The sequence below is a fragment of the Phocoena phocoena genome, chromosome 11 (genome assembly GCF_963924675.1).
Source record: "Phocoena phocoena chromosome 11, mPhoPho1.1, whole genome shotgun sequence".
Lineage (NCBI taxonomy): Eukaryota > Metazoa > Chordata > Mammalia > Artiodactyla > Phocoenidae > Phocoena > Phocoena phocoena.
In genome coordinates, this window is record NC_089229.1 from 82,644,322 (window position 1) to 82,665,196 (window position 20,875).

The window sequence follows — 20,875 nt, forward strand, 5'->3', positions numbered from 1 at the left end:
TGCTTTTCTTCTCTCACCAATGTAAACTTCCAAGGGATTCTAAATCCTAAAAAAAAAAATTTGTACTCAGGTTAGGATTCACATTTCACAAACAGATTTAAAAAATATATATATTTATTTATTTATTTTTGGCTGTGTTGGGTCTTTGTTTCTGTGCGAGGGCTTTCTCTAGTTGCTGCGAGCGGGGGCCACTCTTCATCGCGGTGCACGGGCCTCTCACTGTCACGGCCTCTCTTGTTGCGGAGCACAGGCTCCAGACACGCAGTCTCAGTAGTTGTGGCTCAAGGGCCTGGTTGCTCCGCGGCATGTGGGATCTTCCCAGACCATGGCTCGAAGCCATGTCCCCTGTATTGGCAGGCAGACTCTCAACCACTGCACCACCAGGGAAGCCCCCACAAACAGATTTTTACGAGTAAATTCATTATGCCTCAAAAACTAATTTTTAAGTCAATGCCCAACATGTAGTTCTCTCTAGCCACTGATTTTCTGTCTTATCATCACTCCCATATTGCTCTATACTTTCTTAAACTAACCCAGACCTGCACTTCTCCCCTATCCTCTAAACCCTCCTACTCTACCGTCTGGGACTAAGCGCCATAAGGAAAAAATTTCAAGACATCACTAAGCTCTTCTGAAAGTATTCCCCACACTTCCTTTGACATATCTGAAATCTACCTCTTACTAAAGAATACAACTTTCCCTGCAATTCTGCACCTACCCTGCAATGTTTCCTTGTCATCTACATACCTCAGGGTTACGATGTTTCACCATATCCTTGGTTCTTAGCATTAAACTTCGTACATAGTTGAAATTCAATAAATGTTTTGATTGAATAGACCCATCCCCTTCACCTGTCCCCACTGCTGCTGCCTTAATTCAGGTGTGCGTCAGCTATAACTTAGGTGACTGCAGGTACGGTTGATCCTCATTATTTGTGGGTTCTATATTTGAAAATTATCCTACTTGCCAAAATTTGTTTATAACCCTTAAAATCAATATTTGCAGGCTTTCACAGTCATTCCTGGACATGCTCAGACTGTGAAACATTCGAGTCTCTCAGTGAGCAGTGAGCATTTTCCCATCTGAGACTGAACAAGGCAGCGCTCTGCTTTTTTGTTGCAGCTCTCAGACTGTAAACGAGTATACTTTTGGCGGTCTATTCAGTGCCACATGTTTTGCATTTTCGTGCCTTTTTTCTTCGGTGATTCTGCTGTTTAAAATGACCACCGAGCACAGTGCTGAAGTGCTGTCTAGTATTCCCAAGCGCAAGAAGGCTGTGACGTTAGAATAAGCACTATTCGGGCACGAATAACAGTGCTGTTGGCCATAACTTCAATGTTAATCAATCAACAGTGGGGTACATCCAAAAAAGGAAGATGGAATTTGTTGATCTATACATGAGGCACTCCAGAAAGTGCTACAGTACCATCATAGTACGTGATGAAGCTATGGAAATGGTGGAGAAGTGGATACATTTGTGGATTCATGAGATGATGACCGATTAAAAATAACATGGCGGACAGCAATGTTGTGAGGCTGAAAGCCAAAGAATAATGGTCATATTAACCAGGGTCAGGAAGATGTTACACCCTTCTCAGCTAGAAATGCTGCATATAATTTTTTTTTCTTGTGATGTGATTTTTTTTAAATTGAAGTATAGTAGATTTACAATATCATGTTAGTTTCAGGTAGCACAGTGATTCAGTTATACATATATATATGTATTTAAGTATTTTTAAGATATGTATTACATAAGGTATATCTAAACATAAATACACATAAAGCCAGATTATATGTTGATTGGTTGGTGAAAATGTTGTGACCAGAGGCTTACAAGGAACCCAACCCTGTCCTTTCCCCTGAGGCAATGACTCAGTGTTCGTTAGTCCAGTGTTTGCAACAGCTTTCTAGAGCAAAACTACTGCTAACAATGAGAACCAGTCCTAATGCCTCCAGCCTGCCCCTCTGTTGCTTAAGGGATCTTTCTAAAACGAAAATCTAATGACGTCATTGCCTAGTTTTAATGCTTCAAGGCTCACATAGCTTTCAGGATAAAGTTCAAATTCCTTAGTTTAGAATACAACTCAGGCCTCATTTCCTATCAAAGCTGCCACACACGTGTCCTTTCTTCCAATTATCAGAGCGTCTTGAGTTTTCACCAATTCTTTTATGCTCTTTTGATTTTCCCATACATTTACACATGCGGTTTCCTCTGCTCCAAAGGCCCTTCCTGCCTCCCCTTACTTGAGCTAGTTAATGCCTATTCATCTCTCTAATCTTATCTCAAGTGCACTTTTCTCTGGGCCTTCACTGACCCCACAGCCTGATCCAGATGCCCTTTCTCTCTGCCCCCAGGAATACCTCTAATATAGCCCGTACTGTGAGGCTTGATTTTCCTTATTCTGTCTCTCTCACTAGGCTAAAAAGTCTTTCAGAGCAGGAATCATGTCTTTTTAAATTTTTTCTTCTTAGTACCAAGGACAGTGCCTGACATATTTAGCATACAGCAAAACTGAATATATGTGAATTAATTCAAAATGAATATGTGAATGATTAGCTTTGAAATCTACTCCCTTCAAATATTTGAGGAATTTGCAGGCTGAACACTTTAAGTTCACATACCTCTTTCTCAATAAACATGTGCTCCAGAACTTTTTCCCTGGCTTCTCTCCAAGACCCATCCTGGGTCACATCCGTTGGTTCAAAAGTTCATTTTAAACCATGGTACGCCTGGAACACTGTGAGCCATATACGAGGTACGGTATGAAGTGTATCGAGTACAATGGTCTTTTATTTCCTTTGATTAGTGTACTTTAAGTAAAAATGAATAAATAAATGAATGAGTCCTAATGCAGCCTTAAGATTTCTTCCTCCTCCCACATCTTTTTGTCCCATATCATTCTGCTGACTCCAATTGACGCTGCTATTAATTAAAATCCCTATGTATTTTTCATACATATTGCCGGTAAACCAAATATCAGTACATGCTTAGAAGATTATATTTTTAAATTCTGAATGCACGCTATATCATTTAATCCTTAGTTAATTTTACCCAGTAGGTTTTGGTCCATCGTTACACTTTGTACATACTATTAAATATAAACTCTTTTACATAAAGCATTAGTTATCCTTCTCAATTTCATGAGATATGTTTTGACCCAAGTCATTGACAGTAATATTAAAAAGGCACAAGGACCTTGACCTTGACCTTGGTTTTATATCTGAAATTTACCAAAATGCTTTTAGTACAATTATTTACTTATTTGGAAATCCTCCTAGCCATATTATCAACTGACCCAAATGTATACATACAGTTCATAAAGGAGGCTGTACAGTTGAAGAGTATAGGTGTAGAGCAGCCCTGCATTCAAATCCCATCTCTACACTTACTAGCTGACAACTCTGGCAAATTACTTAACCTCTGTCAGTGTCACTTTCCTCACCTTAATCAGAGAAATTGCACCCACGCATGGCTTTTGTAAGCATTAGAGATAATGAACATGATATGCCTACCGCAGTGGGTGGCTTATAGTTCATAAATGGCTAAAACGAGAGAATTGTTAGACGCCCTCCTGAAATCTAGATATCTACGGCATCACGTTGAACTTCAGTTGGTAAGCACGCCAGAAAAAACCTAAATGAGTTTAGCATTCAACCTATGTGATCCTAATAGAAACCTGCCTCCTGATCAGTTTTTGCTGCTTCAAGTAGTGCAGAGAACCCTTTTAGCACAAAAATTGTAGAATAAGATCATATACTGCTCTGGTCCAATTGATTATTGTTTTTTATTCCCCTCCCACCCACCCAAAATAGTCAGAGGAAAATGTGCACTTCGCCTCACATTATCAGCGCGTGATAATGACCAGGGGTGATACACATGCACTAATCTATATTTCTGAATTACTGATAAATGCTTGCATCCATTCTGTTTTCAGTCTGACATTAGCATACTTTTGCTAATTTTAACATTTCCTGCTAGCACTCCTCCAGAGTCTTTTACCTTTCTATCACTCAAGTTGGCTGCTTGCTTTGCGGTTCTTTTTTTCATCTCATCCCAATTTCACCTCTGGCAAACAGATACATACAACATAAGGGCAAGTACCAATTTGATCTTGCTGTTGCTTTACTTTGCTTCTTTAGATCATTATTAATTCCACTCCCTTCCCTCATCTTGTTCCTAACAAGATCCAAGAGGCATCTTGGTGTGGTCTTAGCAAACCCATACCACTTCGCAAAGATTGCGATATTCTTCCCTATGTCCTTTCAAAATCGCTTTTAAACTGCTCTCTAACACTTTTCCAGGGATTATTGATGATCTCAGCTTTCGATTGTGTTTCTAATATACCATTTTCCACTTGTATAAAATCAGGACGTTTACCTATTTCCAGTCTTCTGCCTTCATAAGTCTTTTCTGTAAATACTCGACGGCCTCTGCTGACAGTATTTCTGAGATCACACCTGTAAATTCCCTCAGTTCCCTGGGAATAATTTCCCTGAATCTGGGGACTTGAATTTATTCAAAACAGCTAGGCGCTCTCTCATCATCTCTTCACCTAATTTGAGCATTATTTTCCTCTTAACCATGTTTGTTCCACTCTTTTCAGTTTGAAGATCATTTTCCTTGATAGAGAAAATAGAAGCAAATTAGGAGATGAGTAGTTTTTGCTTGCTGTAATCTGTTAGCATAATAAGATGAAAATCAAACAACGAGCCTGTTTTTACCTTATTCCTTTTTTACTCTAAGATAGACTTTAAAGTTTTTTTCCCCTGGTCTTTGGCTGTTTTACACTCAAACTTATTCTGAAGCTTGATTTTCCTGATGCAATTCTCTGCCTTTATTTTTCTGTTTTGTTTTCATTTTTGCTTATGTGCCTTTCTCTCAAACTTTTTAACATGTTTACATGGTTTTACACATGAACCCAACAAAACTCCCCAAGCAGCCTAAGTAGTTGTGTTTAATTTCAACCTCCTTTTGGTCATGTTTATATAATTAAAAATTAATTTTGAGATTTTTATATTTGAGTGTGTCCCCATCATGACCAGTTTGAGCCACTGAAGCAGATTGATCTGTGGTGGAGCCCCCATTCTGAGCGTAAGCTGCCACTAGAACGAGTCTCGTAAGCCAGGGTGGCAAGCCGGCTGGAAGTCTATTTTGCGTGACACTGAGGAGCTTTGCATGTCAGCTTGGCCCAGTAAAAACCCTCTGATGAAACAGGCTCTGTTCAGAAAAAAAAGAAGAGTGATTCTGAGTATAATGTATGGTGGTGACTGTCATTTGAATTCATTCCTGTCCTTGTCTAATTCTCAGGGAGAGACAGAGCTCTTAGCTGGGGCCATCAGATATATAGATAAACTTAGCTCACACTCCCAATTTCATGACATGAGAAAATCCAAATCCCTTTTTTTTAATGTCTGTAAATTCCTAGAATTGGGTCATTTTCTGAATACTCCAAGAAGTGTGTGTGTGTGTGTGTGTGCGCGCGCGTGCGCGCGTGTGCGTGTATGTGCGTGTGCGTGTGCGTGTGTGTGTGTGTGTGTGTGTGTTGGGGGAGAAGTTGCAGAGCCTGAAATCTTCTGCAAGAAGCTTAGGAGCCAGATCCAGAGAAATGTGAGTTATCATCATTAACATGATACCTTTGAATTCACAGAGTCGTGAATCTGGGGCAGGAGGGAGTTTTGTTTCTTTCTTTAACATTTTTGAAAGTCTTCAAGGATAAAGACTCCACACACACGCAACCACAGACAAACACACAGCACACACGCACACACACACACACCCCTGGTGAATAGGTAAATACAGCACACAGTAGGTCCTTGCTAAATATTTCTGATAATGAAACCATTCAAATGGAGGGCATGAATATAAATACATCCAGCACTACTTTATTTGGTTGTTACGAATTCTGAAATGACATAATTCCTTTAACTCTTTTTTCCCAAATTCCCTGTGATGCCCACCTGACCAAGTAGCCCTCCCTTATATTCAGAATTAATTTCAGAGATGAAGCTCCCTCTGTCCCCACCTCCTCTTTCTGTGAAATGGCAGTTAGCAGGCAAGCCAAGAAATGATCAGACATTCCACTTTTAGCAGAATGATTTTGCTAGCAGCTCCCTCGATAATTGAAGTCTCTCAATACCACTACATTTGATCTCCTTGTCAGTTATGCCATGTGGGTTAGAATTATATTCAGAATTACATAAATGAATATAACATACTAGAATTAGAAAGATTTTTATTTGTCCCTGTTTTTCTTTTTAACCCTATTATGTTCAAAACATCTTCACATCATCATTTTTGTATGTTACCCTATAAAATATTACAAGGGAAATGTCCAGTTCTTTACCCTGTACACTTCTGCCTTATCCTTCACCAAGGAGTAAACTTCATATAGGAAGAAGTGCATTATTATCTTCAAGGGCTTTAATTGGTCTTCCCAATTTACCCATGTCCAAAGATACGTGTAAATTAAATGTTGTCCTTCACCACAATCCCTCATTGCCCTTCTGACAAACTTTAAGACCCATCAGAACCTAAGTGGCAAAATGTCTTTGGCAAAGTCTTCCTTGTACTTCCTTTGAACTAGTTCTCAACATTGCACATATTTCTCTTACAAGACCTTTCACACTACTTCCTGATACCTTTATGTTAGGCAAAAAAATAGCATGTAAATAATTCCAACATTTTTCTCCTGGCTGCTAAAGAGATTACTGGCCCGGGCTTCCCTGGTGGCGCAGTGGTTGAGAGTCCGCCTGCTGATGCAGGGGACACGGGTTCGTGCCCCGGTCCGGGAGGATCCCTCATGCCGCGGAGCGGCTGGGCCCGTGAGCCATGGCCGCTGAGCCTGCGCGTCCGGAGCCTGTGCTCCGCAACGGGAGAGGCCACAACAGTGAGAGGCCGGCGTACCGCAAAAAAAAAAAAAGAAAGAGATTGCTGGCCCAGCTAGATCTGTTTCTTCCCTTACTCCTAAGATTTTCTCTGGCAGACTTAAAGCAGAATCAGGAGATAAGGATGTCTTGAAGCAAAATTTCATGGGGATTATGCAGCTGGGGGAGGGGGAGAAAGAAATATTCCATGAGTTTGGAAGAAAGGCAGGAATAGCTGCAGTGAGAGTAAAATGGGTGAGAATGGGGTTTTTAAAAACAAAGGTTGTACTTCATTTTTTAGAGTTTGAGATACATAAGTTGACCCTCTTCAAAAACACTTTTTTGGTTGTTTGACTATGCTTCTGTAATTGCTCTGAGATTGGACCACAAGAGATCCTGGTTTCCACAGGGTTACATTTTGTTTATTGGTCTCTGTGATCTCTTCTGTAAGCTCCTTGCGGGAGGGACTACGCTATTAATTTCTACATTCCCGGTTCTTAGACCATAACATGTATTTAATAAATATCTGTTGAACTGAAAACTAGAAATGTTTCATTTCACAAATGAGGAAGTCAGGAGGTTCCCCCAAATCTGTACAGCTGTGCCCTCTAGCAAGCTTGAAGTGCTTGAACCTTTAATGTCATCAACACTTAATTAAAATTTTTCTTTAACTAATGCTAACTAATGTTGCTGCTAATTTTAGTGGAAAATAAATCAGGGGCTCTTCTAATATGATTCAACCCTATGCCACAATGAACAATTACAATAGGAGATTTAGGGAGACACATATAGGACCTTCTGATGCTAGGGCCAGTTAAATAAAATTGTTAAATACATCTGCCCTATGGCATACTGCTCCCTCCATCTGAGAAGTAGTTCTGTTATATAAATGACCTTTCTAGTCAGTTCAGTACAGATCCTGTGCTCTAAAAAATTTAGGGTGCTCTTCTCGCCAGAAATATAATTCAAAGATTTCTTAAAGTATTAAGGTGAAAAACAAAAGGAATAATAACAAAATTCTGATTTTTCCTGTGATGCATGTTTGAATTTTTAAAAACTATAAGGTATAAAAAACTTCCACAAACTTATTTTCTTATCTGTTTGAGCCAGCTCTGTTAGTGCCCTCTCCCTATTGAAACATGTGATTTTTTTTTTTTAAGAACTAAAGTTGACAAAATTTGCATCATGAAATTAAATTTCTACCATCCTCTTATTGATGGTGAAAGTATGTAGTGATGAGAAACATATGCATTCGAGCTTCAGGGACTTAAACACTCTTTTAGGCTAGGAATTTGAAATCTAGACAGCCCAAGACAGGATTTTGTCAAATGACATCAAGTCTGTTTTCAGAAAAATAATCTAGACTTTTAGACACCTATTCTAGCATTCCTTCAACCACACCCAATATTTCAATACAAGCCTACATTTCCAGAGCAAAGTGTAATAAGAGCTTTTCTATGCCTTCTTTGATGTTTTACCTTATACACAGTGAGTGGAGAAAATATTAATCATTCTAGTATTCACTGAATCTCTACTATGCATTAAGATTTATATGATGTGTCATGAGAAATGCAAAAAAAGAAAAAAAAAGGAAAGAAAGAAAGAAAAGAAAAAAAAAAAGAAATAAAGCACTATTCCCACCAACCCTGAATTTATTGCATTGTTGCTATTGATTATAGAAAAACTATTGCTTAGATAGCTAGTGGGAAGCAGCCGCATAGCACAGGGAGATCAGCTCAATGCTTTGTGACCACCTAGAGGGGTGGGGTAGGGAGGGTGGGAGGGAGGGAGATGCAAGAGGGAAGAGATATGGGGACATATGTATATGTATAACTGATTCACTTTGTTATAAAGCAGAAACTGACATACCATTGTAAAGCAATTATACTCTAATAAAGATGTTTAAAAAAAAACTATTGCTGTTTAGAGGCTAGAAATAATAATTATGCTAATGATCTTTAATTATAATAATCATAATGCAATCTCTCATCTGTTTCCAGTTAGTTTTCAGTGAGAGCTGTTCCACATGTAGATATATTTTTGATGTACTCATGGGGGGAGGTGAGCTCCATGTCTTCTTACTCTGTCATCTTGTACAGGAGCCCTGTTTTCATAATTGTTTGTTCCTTGGCTGCACTAGTGAGGCTTCTGCAAGAGTCCAGGATGGTTTTTTCTGCCTTTTTCAGCAGGGAGGGTGGTCAGTGGGCCTGGGTACCCACGCTTAGAGAAATGGGGGGGCATCACTTGACCTTGAATGTGCGTCTCAGACAGGTATAGCAATTTAGAGTTTACAAAAACACAATCTCAGTTATCCTCATAACCCTATGTAAATTGCTATTTCTTTCATTTTAGTGGTGAGGAAACAGATTCAGATTGTCTCAGTGGCAGAATCTTTGAGCGACAAACAGAAACAGACTAATCATTTCTTATTTGTACAGTAACGTCAACATGAGGGAAATTGTTTAAAAATGAGAATCCTTGTAGTAAATTAAACAAGGACAATCTTACAGTAACTTAACACTGAAAGATTGTAATGTACAAGAAGGTTGAATGTCAGCAAATATACAATATTAAAATGATAGAGTGGTCAACCAAAAGAGGAAAATCTCACTTTATTTTTTTTTTAATTTTATTGTAGTGATGGCATACAATAAATTGTGCCTATTTAAAGTGATGACAGATGTTAACTAGACTTATTATGGTGATCATTTCACAATGTATACAAATATGGAACCATTGTGTTATACATATGAAATTAATATTTTGTTATATGTCAATTATACTTCAATTAAAAAAATGTGTATGATTTGATAAGTTTTGACGTATATATGTGTGTGTGTGTGTATATATATATATATATATATATGCCCATGAAACCATCACCACAATCAAAATAATAAACATACCCATCATCCCCAAAAGTTTCCTCCTGCCCCTGTGTAGTCTTTTCCTTCTGCCCCTTCCCTCCCCATCCCCCTTTTCCCAGGCAACAACGGATCTGTGTTCTGTCACTATAGATTAGTTTGCCTTTTCTATAATTTCATATAAACACAACCAAAAACTGTGTATTTTTCCCCCTCTGGCTCATTTTACTCATGATATTGAGAGTTATCCCTGTTACAGCATATATCAGTGGTTTATTCCTTTTAATTGCTGAGATGTAATTTCATAGGATCAGCATAACACAGTTTGTTTATCCATTCACCAGTTGATGAACTTTTTTGCATTGTTTCCAGGTTTCACATGATACAAAAAAGCTGTTATGAATAATTTTGTCCAATTCCTTGTGTGGACATATGCTTTTATTTCTCTTGGGTAAATATCTGGGGACAGAATGGCTGGATTAACTTTTTAGACACTGCCAAACTGTTTCCCAAAGGGCTTGTACCATTTTACATTTCCACCAGCATTACATGAGAGTAATAATTCCTCCGTATTCTCACCAACACTTGGTATGGTCAGACTTTTTAATTTTAGCCATTGTAATAGATATATAATAGTATCTCATTGTGATTTTAATTTGTGTTTCTCTGAGAACTAATGATATGAGAATCTTTTCTTCTACTTATTTGCCATCTGTATATCTTCTTGGGTAAAGTGTGTGTTTAAAACTTTTGTCTATTTTTATTGTTTTTTGTTGTTTTCTTATTATTGATATATCAATTCTTTACATATTCTGGATACAAGTTTTTTTTTAATCAGATATATAATTTGAAAATATTTTCTCCCAGTCCCTGCTTGTTTTTTTATTTTATTAAGAATATCTCTCAAAGAGCAGAAGTTTTAAATTTTGATGTAGTCCAATTTATCAATTTTTTTTTCTTTATGGATTGTGCTTTTGGTGTCATAGCCAAGAAACATTTACCTAATCCAAGGTCACAAAGGTTTTCCCCTATGTTCTTTTCTGGCTCTTTTATAGTTTTAGATTTTGCACTTATATCTATAATCCACTCTGAGTTAATTTTGGTATATTGTGCAGAAAGTCTCACTTTAATATCAGATAAATTTTCTGATTTAACTGTGGCATGGCCTGTCAAGAAGAGTAGTGGGAATTGCTCTGTTGGAGTCATTTTCAATACAATTGGGAAAAAAATTAAGGGATTGACTAAGTAAACAACTCTGCATGTGCAAAAGATGATACCAACTGGGTGTGCTTTCTATCATGCCATTTGCCTATTTTCTGATTCTTTGTCTGCTTTTCTGAAACAATTGTCATCGTATCAAGGAAGCTAAAATCCCTTAAATTCACAAGTTGATGAATTTCACATAATGTAAGGTTACTGGATAATATTTTCATGCAATTTCCAACTGGTACTCATTTTATCCCCTTGAAAATACGAGAAGCACAGGTTTCTCCCCAATCCACTAAAAGTTCATATATCTCCTTTGAGTAGCTTATTCCTTCTATTTGACACTCTAATTGATGTCTGGGGTGATATTTTAGAGTTTTCTTTGAATTCATTTACTCAATTTTTCAGCAAGAAGATTCTCCTGAGTACTAGCCTTTATACTGGGTTTTAGCTGGAAGATAGTATCTTTTGAAAAAAACGATAACTTACTGTCATATCCATTGTTCCCCATAGATTTCTTCTTTGTAGTTTAATCTTTATAATTAAACATTTAACTAGGTGAAAGATAGGCTACCAGAGTTCTTTTTAGAATAATGACTAATGTCGTCTTATTCAAAATTGGGGTCATGACCCCTAGGAAATCTTAGAGAGGTTTATGGGAAATATGGAAATTTCCAAAATTATCTCAGAATCCTGAGTTTTGTAGGGCATTTAGCTAGCTTGCATGTAACCACCAGGGTTATGTGTACTTAAGGAAAAATGGCCTCTTCCATCTCTAGAGTCTCTCCCTGCCTTTTGTCATTCTCTGCCTTGAACACACCTTAAGATGCAGATACGGGTCTTAGAATTGAGACAATCAGTCTTATCTTGACTAATATTTATACCTGCAAAATAAATTGTTTGATTTTTGTGCAAGAAAGATGCCATGAAATGAAACATGGATTAGAGGAAACTATAGAGGAAGAAAACTTTAAATTCTTATGTATAAAAATGATCTATGTACATCCAGGATTAGCAAACTAGCATCAAGCAATTACTTGCTTAGTCAAATTAATTTGCCCAATGAAACTTTATTTAATTTTGGTAGAGGTTTCGCTGATAAGCACAGTGGTCCCCTGTCCATTATCTTCCTGCTCTTCCCTCACTCAAAGGAAAGTATAAAGGCAAAAAGTACATCTTAGCTGCTATTTCTTTACAACTTCTTCAAGGAGGCCAATAGATACTTTTGGCAAAGGCTGCCAGAAGCTACGCAGTATCTATCCTCCCTTTCTTTCTTAGTAACAGAAACTCAAGTTTTTCAGGAGGACAATGTATGCAGCCAGAAAATTACATTTTCCAACCTCTTTCTAGCTAAGGTACACCTATGTGATTAACTTCTGGTCAGTGAGGCATAAGCATAATTGTTTTGTAGGATTTCTGAGCGAGGAGCTTAGAAAGTATTTGCCTCTCCTTTATTTTTTTGCGAGAGAGCAATAAACTAATTTGATAAATTGCTACTGTTTGGGGTTTTCTGTTATGTGCCCCTGAACCTAATGCTAACTGATACAATATGCACTAATGATTACAAGCAAATTCTAAAGGTGGTTGTAAAGGAGCAAAATCAGTATCTCAGCATGTCCTGGGGTATCCCTGACCACCCTCCTCAATCTAAAGCTTTTGTCTAAACCTAATTTGAACCTTTCAGTCTGTTTCTAGAGTCAACCAGGAGAGGAAGTATTGTTCTAAGTAGTGTCTTATTACAGAAACCAAGTTTATCACATTTTCCTTTACAAAATTAGTGCGTGCTCATTATGGACAATGTAAGAAACTCAGAAATATAGTAAGAAATGGAAATGTAGAAAATAATCCATATTCTAACTAGCTAAAAATAACTACAGTTAATACTTTGATATACTTACCTAGGGTTTTTTTCTCTGCTGAGTTTCTATAACATATAAGTATGTTGCATATATGATTTCATATTCTGCCTTTTTCCTCTTAAAGGATGCTAAAAACATTTTGATGGTCACATATTTTATTGAGTGGGTATAACATTTTCTACCTAATCATTCACACGCTGTTGGATATTTTGGGTTTTAACTGATGATATGATGCAGCAATAGGAAGGATTATGTGTATAACCCTATTGAAATTGTGCACCCACAGCTTGGTTCCATACCTGTGTACATTTAGAAAGTACAATCCTAATGGGGAAAAAATAATTGGAAAGATATTCCACTCTTGATCATGTCTCTTAAAGCCGTGCTTCTCAAGCTTACACACTCATAGGCTTGTTGAGATGCTGGTTGCTCCCCCTACCCGCAAGATTCCGATTCAGTAGATGTGGTTTGGGACCTGAGAATTTGCACTTCTAACACATGCCCAGTTGATGACGATGCTTTTAGAGTCATAGTCTTGAAAGGCATTAGAAAGAGGTCAATGAGGCATATATTTTCTTATCCCTCTTCTCCCCAATTCTCAATCCCTAAATTTGCCAGTCTTTCTTTGCTAGTATCTTCCCCAAAACTTCTAGGTTCCCCAAACTTTCCTTTATCTGTAAGTCATATGGCTTTTACTCTCTGACAGTCTATCTCTGCTTCTCCACTTTCCTGCCAACTTCCAGTTCCTGGCTTCTCTTACTTGCTCAGATTTTGTATAACATTAGCAGAGTCTGGCCAAGATAGACCCATCTCAGAGGTTGGGGCAGGGACTGAGCTGAAAATGATAGAAGTGTCTTTATACAGGGGGAAATCTAAGAACCCGCCAATATTAAGAAAATTAATTCCATCACGAGCAATAAAGATTATTTTATTAGAATAAATTCCCAGGAGCAGAATTCCTGGGTCAAGAGATGAGAGCTGCTTAAATCTTGATCTAGATCGAGAGGTCAAGAGTACAGATGCCAAAGTCTGACACACATGAATTTAAATCTCACTTCTGCTGGTTGTGCGATTTGGGGAAGATCAATTAACCCTACCAAGTCTCAGTTTCCTCATGTGTAAAGTATAAAAATTATAGCATTTACTAATAGGGTGGTTTTGAGGATTATATGTGACAATGAAAGTAATGCTTAGCAAATTCCCTGGAATTTAGTAAGAGCTCTGTTGATGTTATTATTGCTCTTGCTGTTGTTATTATTGTTGCTAAATTACTTCTGGAGGGTTTTCCAGATCCATACTCCTATGAATAATGTAGCAGAGTAGTAACTTGGTAGTTATTAGGGTCTAACTACACCAAACAGTCTTCGTGGCTATGTTGGGGATGAAAAGAAGGAGTTCTTCCTAATTAATTTAAAAAGTCTGCTTACTAGAATTTGAAGGAACAGTGGAACTAATGATTCACAATATAAGAAACTTACTGAAATTAATTCATGTTCATACAACATGAAGCTGAATTGGATGGATAATTTCCTACCCACTATAATATCTTTTAAATAATTTTTTTACCATTCTTCTGGTCAGAAAGTTCCTCATAGTTTTTAGCCATAGTTAAGACCCGAGTATAAATGGACCCTTTGTGGTTACAAGAATGTGAAGCACAGCATGGCATGCTTTCTGTTTTTCTCAACCAAATATCTCTGATTTTTGATTCTGTTATTCTTTCCTTATAGCTTTTGTTTTTCAACTCTTCACTCATTGTTGTTGATTAAAATTATCAAACTGGGAGTTTTAGTTTCAGATTTTCTGTTGCTCTTATGTGATGCTCAGAAAGTAAGTCAAATTCCTAGTGCCTCAGTTTACATTTGTCAAATACGCACATAATAGGAACTACGTAATACACTTGAATCTTTCGATCCATAAAAATAAATTTGCAAAGTCTTGGTGCAATGCACCATAAACTGCAAAACATATTCGATCTTCTACTTATTATCGGTGAAGTCAGAAAAGCTTCAAAATCACAGTCATTTGTTTCAGGAATGGCAAGTACGGCTTCTATTGTGTACATTAAAGTCTATTATTCAAGAGAAACATAAAGTAAATCTTGTGTGAGCTGAGTCGATTTTTGTCTTACCACGCAAAAAAGGCAGCAGATAAAGAAGATGACCTTTGTTAAAAGGAAAAAAATCTTCAATACCTGGTGTTCACTGCCAGTGGGTGTTCTGGTGTTGGCTCTTAAAAGAAGCAGGAATCCTATTGTCATTCCTTCTAGCTTTAATGATAAAATTTACTTTCAAGTTTGTGTTTAGTCTCAGGCTATAAAAGTTCAGTACCTCCCCAGCACTTGATTCTGGGTCATTTCTTGGGGACCCTCACCATACTCTGAGACAAAATAAGCAGCTCCACATAAAAAAGCTCCAAGTTTCAGCACTGAGTGCTGAAACTGGTACAAGAGCAAGGCTGTTAACAGCAATCGAATTGATTTTGAACTTCAGGAGATTTGCCTTCTCCCTGACTCTCAAGGCTTGGCTCTGACTTAGATTAAATCTCTTTCTATTTAAATAGACAAGAGCTGTACTGGAGGAGAGGAGGAGAAAGAGAAATAAATTATAAATTATGAAAGCACAAATATATATGCAAAAGCAATCAGGGGCTTTGACAGAAGAGTACAATTTATAACCCACCCCTAGATATCCAGTCTGTATTATTGCTAAGAATTTTAGCAAGTGATTAGAATTGGGTTGACCCAGCTTATTAGTAGTTGAAGGCAAATGAAGACCTTTAGTTTGAAGAAACATTCATGCTTCTAGATGACTATATTTCAAGAAGGAGAATAGTTGTGAAGTTTGCAAAATTTTGCCCACTAAGGACATAAATGTTCTGAGACCCTGAAAATATATAACTAAAACATCTTTCATAAAACCGTTAGGATATCAATCATGGCTTCTCATCAGGAAAACATTGTTGAACCCTATTTGGTATATACTGCATCCTCTCTCTCAGGCCCTTTTTTTCCTTTGGCAAATTGTGGGATTAACATAGTAACAACTGACTCAACCATCCTGTGAGGTTCCAATGTGCATTGGTTCATTTATTCTTTCATTCATTCTTTTGTGGTTTCATTAATACAATACTAAGGGCTGGAGGTACACATATAAAACAAAATTCCTGTCCCCAAGGGATTCAGCCTGTTGAATGCCAGGCCATGTCTTCTAACTCATTTACCTCAGTGGTCCCCGAAACGGTCAGCGATGCTTCTGACTCTCCAAGCATGCATTTCCGGGATTAACACTGTCTGGTTCCTATTGCATAGGGACAGCTTTTGCCTAGGAGTTCACTCATCCCACTTTAAAGGCAGTCTAGCTGAGAGGAAAGAGGCCCTTCTCTATTCCTTCATCTCCACTCTTACCGCTAATGCTATTACCTTTGACAGGTAACATTTGGATCCTTGGGCTGGTTGTCATAAGAATTTAGAAAACGAAGGATGGCCTCTCTTTAGGAAATGACTGGAAATCTCTGCTCTAGATACTACCTTGTCTTTTGCCTTCTCACTCTTTTTTTTTTTTTTTTTAACTTTGGCAAATGAATAAGAGAGGTTACAACCATTAAATCTCAAACAATAGAGACAATTTAAAGTTATCAGGTGAAGACAAATAAAAGGAGCTCATTAGAATCCTAACAATCATAATTTGTATAAGAACTGAAAAACACTTTTTGAGTCAAGCAACAGAGTAATTTTTAAGTGTACAGATAATGATAATTGGATATTAATGACATAATACAACATCTTGTCTGAAACTAGAAAATGACATTAAGCATTGTTTCCATTGTCATTTCAAGATTTGGTGCTGGTAACAAAGTAAGATTTTAAATGCCTTAGGAGTTGTACGACAAAACCACAATTTGGAAAGCTTTTTGGTATTTAATTAAACATCAGTGTGAGCATAACTTTCCTAGTACAGGTTGGCACATACCAATTGGTAAAACATGACAGTGATGAGACTATTAATCAGATTTTAGATTTTGGCAACAGAATGTATTGTTTTAAATCTAAGTAAGTACAGTGGTCCCCACTTATCCACAGGGGATACATTCCAAGATCCCCAGTGGATGCCTGAAACAACCGATAGTACTGAACCCTCTATATACTATAATTTTTTTCCTGTACATACATACCTATGATAAAGGTTAATTTATAAAATAGGCACGGGAAGAGATTAGCAACAATAATGAATAATAAAGTTGAACAATTATAATAATATACTGTAATAAAAGTTACGTGGTCTCTCTCTCAAAAATCTCATTGTACAAATTTAATGCTTTTTCCATCTTAACTAAGTGCTTATCATGCACTGTACCTTAAAATTTCCATTTTGAGGTTCGACAGCAAAACTAGCATGACTTTCTTTTTCTTTCTTCACAGTTTTACAGAAAGAAGATTCATTCTTACCTCAGATCTTAGCAGCCTCAGCATACGATATTTTTTCTTTCCTTATTAAGTGAAGAACTTTCACCTTTTCACTTAAAGGAAATACGTTAGGGAATTCCCTGGCTGTCCGGTGGTTAGGACTCCATGCTCTCACTGCGGAGGGCCCGGGTTCAATCCCTGGTTGGGGAACTAAGATCCCACAAGCCGTGCAGTGCGACCAAAAAAAAAAGTAGGTTATGGGCTCCTCTTTGTCGTATTTGAATTGCCAGCATGACAACTCTTGCACTTTGGGGCCTTTATTAAGTAAAATAAGGGTTACTTGATCACAAGCACTGAGACACCACAATCTGACAACCAAGTTGGCTACCAAGTGACTAAAGAGTGGGATATGCTGGGCAAAGGGGTGATTCACACCCCCGGGACAGAGCAGAATTTCATCACACTTTCCATTTAATATTTTCAGACTGCAGTTGAACATGGGTAACTGAAACCTCAGAAGGCAAAACTGCAGATAAGGGAGGACTGCTGTAATGTACATACATACATACAAGTAAAGATTGTTTTTCTCATAAATGAGATTTTATCATTCTACAATTTGATTTTCACTTACTAATGTGTCTAGGAGATAGCTAAATGTCAGAACATATACAATCTTCATTCGTACTAACCGATGCATTGTATTCCGTACCACAGATATACCATAATCTACTTAATCATTCTTCTTAATATGAATACTTGTGTGGTTGGTTGTTTTCACTATTATAAGTTATGCCGAAATGAACACCTTTGCACGTTCATATCTGAGTACATATATATGTATTTTTGTAAGATAAATTTTAAAGTGGAATACTTGGATTAAAAAATACAACCAAAAATCAACACAAAATATTATGCCAGTTTACCTACAATGGCTGTATGTTTATATCCACTTCTATCTTTATCAATGCTAGATATTATAATTTTCTAAAATTTTGACACTGGAGATTTTATATATGTATAATTATTTCACTTGAATTTTCACAATTACTAATTAAGATTTACTTTTGTATTTTAGAAATGCGTGTTTTTGTCATTATACACATATATTCAATGTATGTTGTGACTTGCTTACATGTGCTCTTTTCTCATTTTTCTACTGGACTGTCCTTTTGTTATTGAGTGGGGGTTTTTAACCCTTTGTGTATTATATAGGTCTATCATGTTTTCCTACTCTGTCTGTTGTCTATTTTCTTAAAGTATGGGGTTGGGGCATACAAAAGTTTAACATTTTTATGTAACCAAATCTGTGATTATTTTTATGGCCTCTGGATTTATGTCTTGCCTTAGAAAGCCTTTATTACCATAAGATTATAAAAATTTTCTCCTGCACATACTTCTAATATTTTCATTGTTTAATATTTTACAGTTTTTGTTTAATCTACTTGTAATTTATTTTCATGTATTTTGTTCTGTAGGAATCTTATATTAAATCTAACTTTAATTTTTATAAGAATTTCCAGTTTCCAAACACTATTTATTAATTATTGCATAATTTCTCCTGATTTTAGGAGAAAATATTCCTGTATGTCTATATATGATATTCCTAAATGTCTATATATGTGTATCTCTTTCTGACTTCTCTATTCCATCAAATAGATAAGTGTTTATCTCTTTGTCCAAGCTACTACTTAAATTTCTATATTTTAAAGTTTTGAAATGGGAAAATTCCCAGTATTGATTTTTTTCTCCTTCTCTGAAAAGTTTCTTGCTTATTCTTATACATTGTCTCTTTGTGAATTTTAGAACCAGTTTGTTAAGTACTGTAACCAATTCTGTTATAATTTCTGCATCCTTTATTAATCAGTGTTTATAATGATCACAGAAATTTTTATCTTTTCTTATTCAACATGAAAAATGTCCTTTGAAAATCATTCATACCTTAAAAGAACTTAAAATGTATTTGGAGAGAATAATAATTTCTACAAACTCCTTATGAACAGCCTCCTAATAAGGTCGAGAAAAACATGTATTACTCACATTAAGATCACTTAAAATACTAGGAACATTTTCAACAGTAAGCAGAAGTGATTTTTGAAAGCAAAGTAAAACCATCTTCAAATAGTTTCTCCACTTGGGGAATTCTATAAATCCTGAGAAATGATATCATCAGTATAGCTTCTCAAATATTATGCTGTGTCAGGTCAGTGGGAACATCTAAATGAATTAATCATTTAATAATAAATAAGTTGTGTGTTTGATCAATGATATTTTTCTTAAAGCTGTTGAATAGGAGACCATATACTCCCGCATGAAGCCACGAAACAACTATGGCCTTAAGGTTTCAACATTCTGACAAAGTTTGGCACATAAAAAGGTTCCTTATAAGTATACTGTCTCTTAAACGGTAACGGAGAGGGAGAAAATTACAAGATGACTTGTTCCATCATATCATACATTTTAAATTGTACATCATGGATTCAGATCATAAATACATTTTTTCTGGTCCCCAAGTGCCCCTACATAGCCTAATATGTACATGCTATATCATCCTAGCCAACCACATACATACATATATTTTTACAAATAGACAAAGATTTACAGATAGACAAACATATATACATATATCAACATACAAATATATATGCTTCACCACATGCACGTGCGTGCATTGGAAAGAGTAAAGCAAAAGGAACAAACAAAACAAACAAGCAAAAATAAAAAGATGAAGATATGTATATTCAGAAAACACTGAGGAGGGAACCCTGGGTGCACAGTGAAAGAAAACATGGAAGAAAACAGACACACGGAAAAGGTAGGGAGTGCTGGCAAGAAAGCTGCATAGAAGTGGAATCGTTTAACACAAAGTGCAGTTACATCAGCAAGTATTGCATCTGACCTAGATTGTTTGACCTTCTCACCTTCCAAAATTAAATGCAAATATAAGATTTTGTGAAAGGCCATGCATTTGTCTAAAATTGCATCTTGAATGAGCTTACTAAGGTTATAAAAACTTCCTCATGTGACCAAGAATGAATTCACATGTTTGCTCTAAATAGGTATAATATACATACCAAATATGAAATGGAGTTTTCTTAGAACATTGTTGTATGTTTATGTACTAGCAGAAAAACAATATATTTCTTGGGAAGGGAACATAATACACAGCATCTAATTTCAGCGAGTCATTTCTAAATTTTCTTACTTCCAAATGATTTTTTTTAATTAAGAAAAAAAGAAACGCTTTTATCAAGGTTGCCTACAGTGCAGAAAAGGGCACTTAGTTGGGAAATATTGATATTACTTGAATAATGGGCTTTTACACATTTAGCTCACTATTTATCTACATGATAGAACCTCATTTGGGATACCTGTGAGTAGAGTACTTTTCCGAGTTAATGCAGCCAGATTTATAGACGGTCCTTCGGGAGGATACTGCCTTTCTGGGATAACACACTGTGGGAAATGTGTCTCCCAATATATTCATCAAAGGTTAAGCATAACACACATGAGACATCAAAAGGGGCAGCCTTTGGCTAAACACCAACTTTTATCTTCTTAAAAATAATTCCTACTGTTTTATTTGCCTTAATTGCTATTTGTTTAACTACCAATGCTCAAAGGAATTAGGGAGAATCTTTAGAACCCAATTGTAAAAAAAAGCTTAAATGCAAACACTT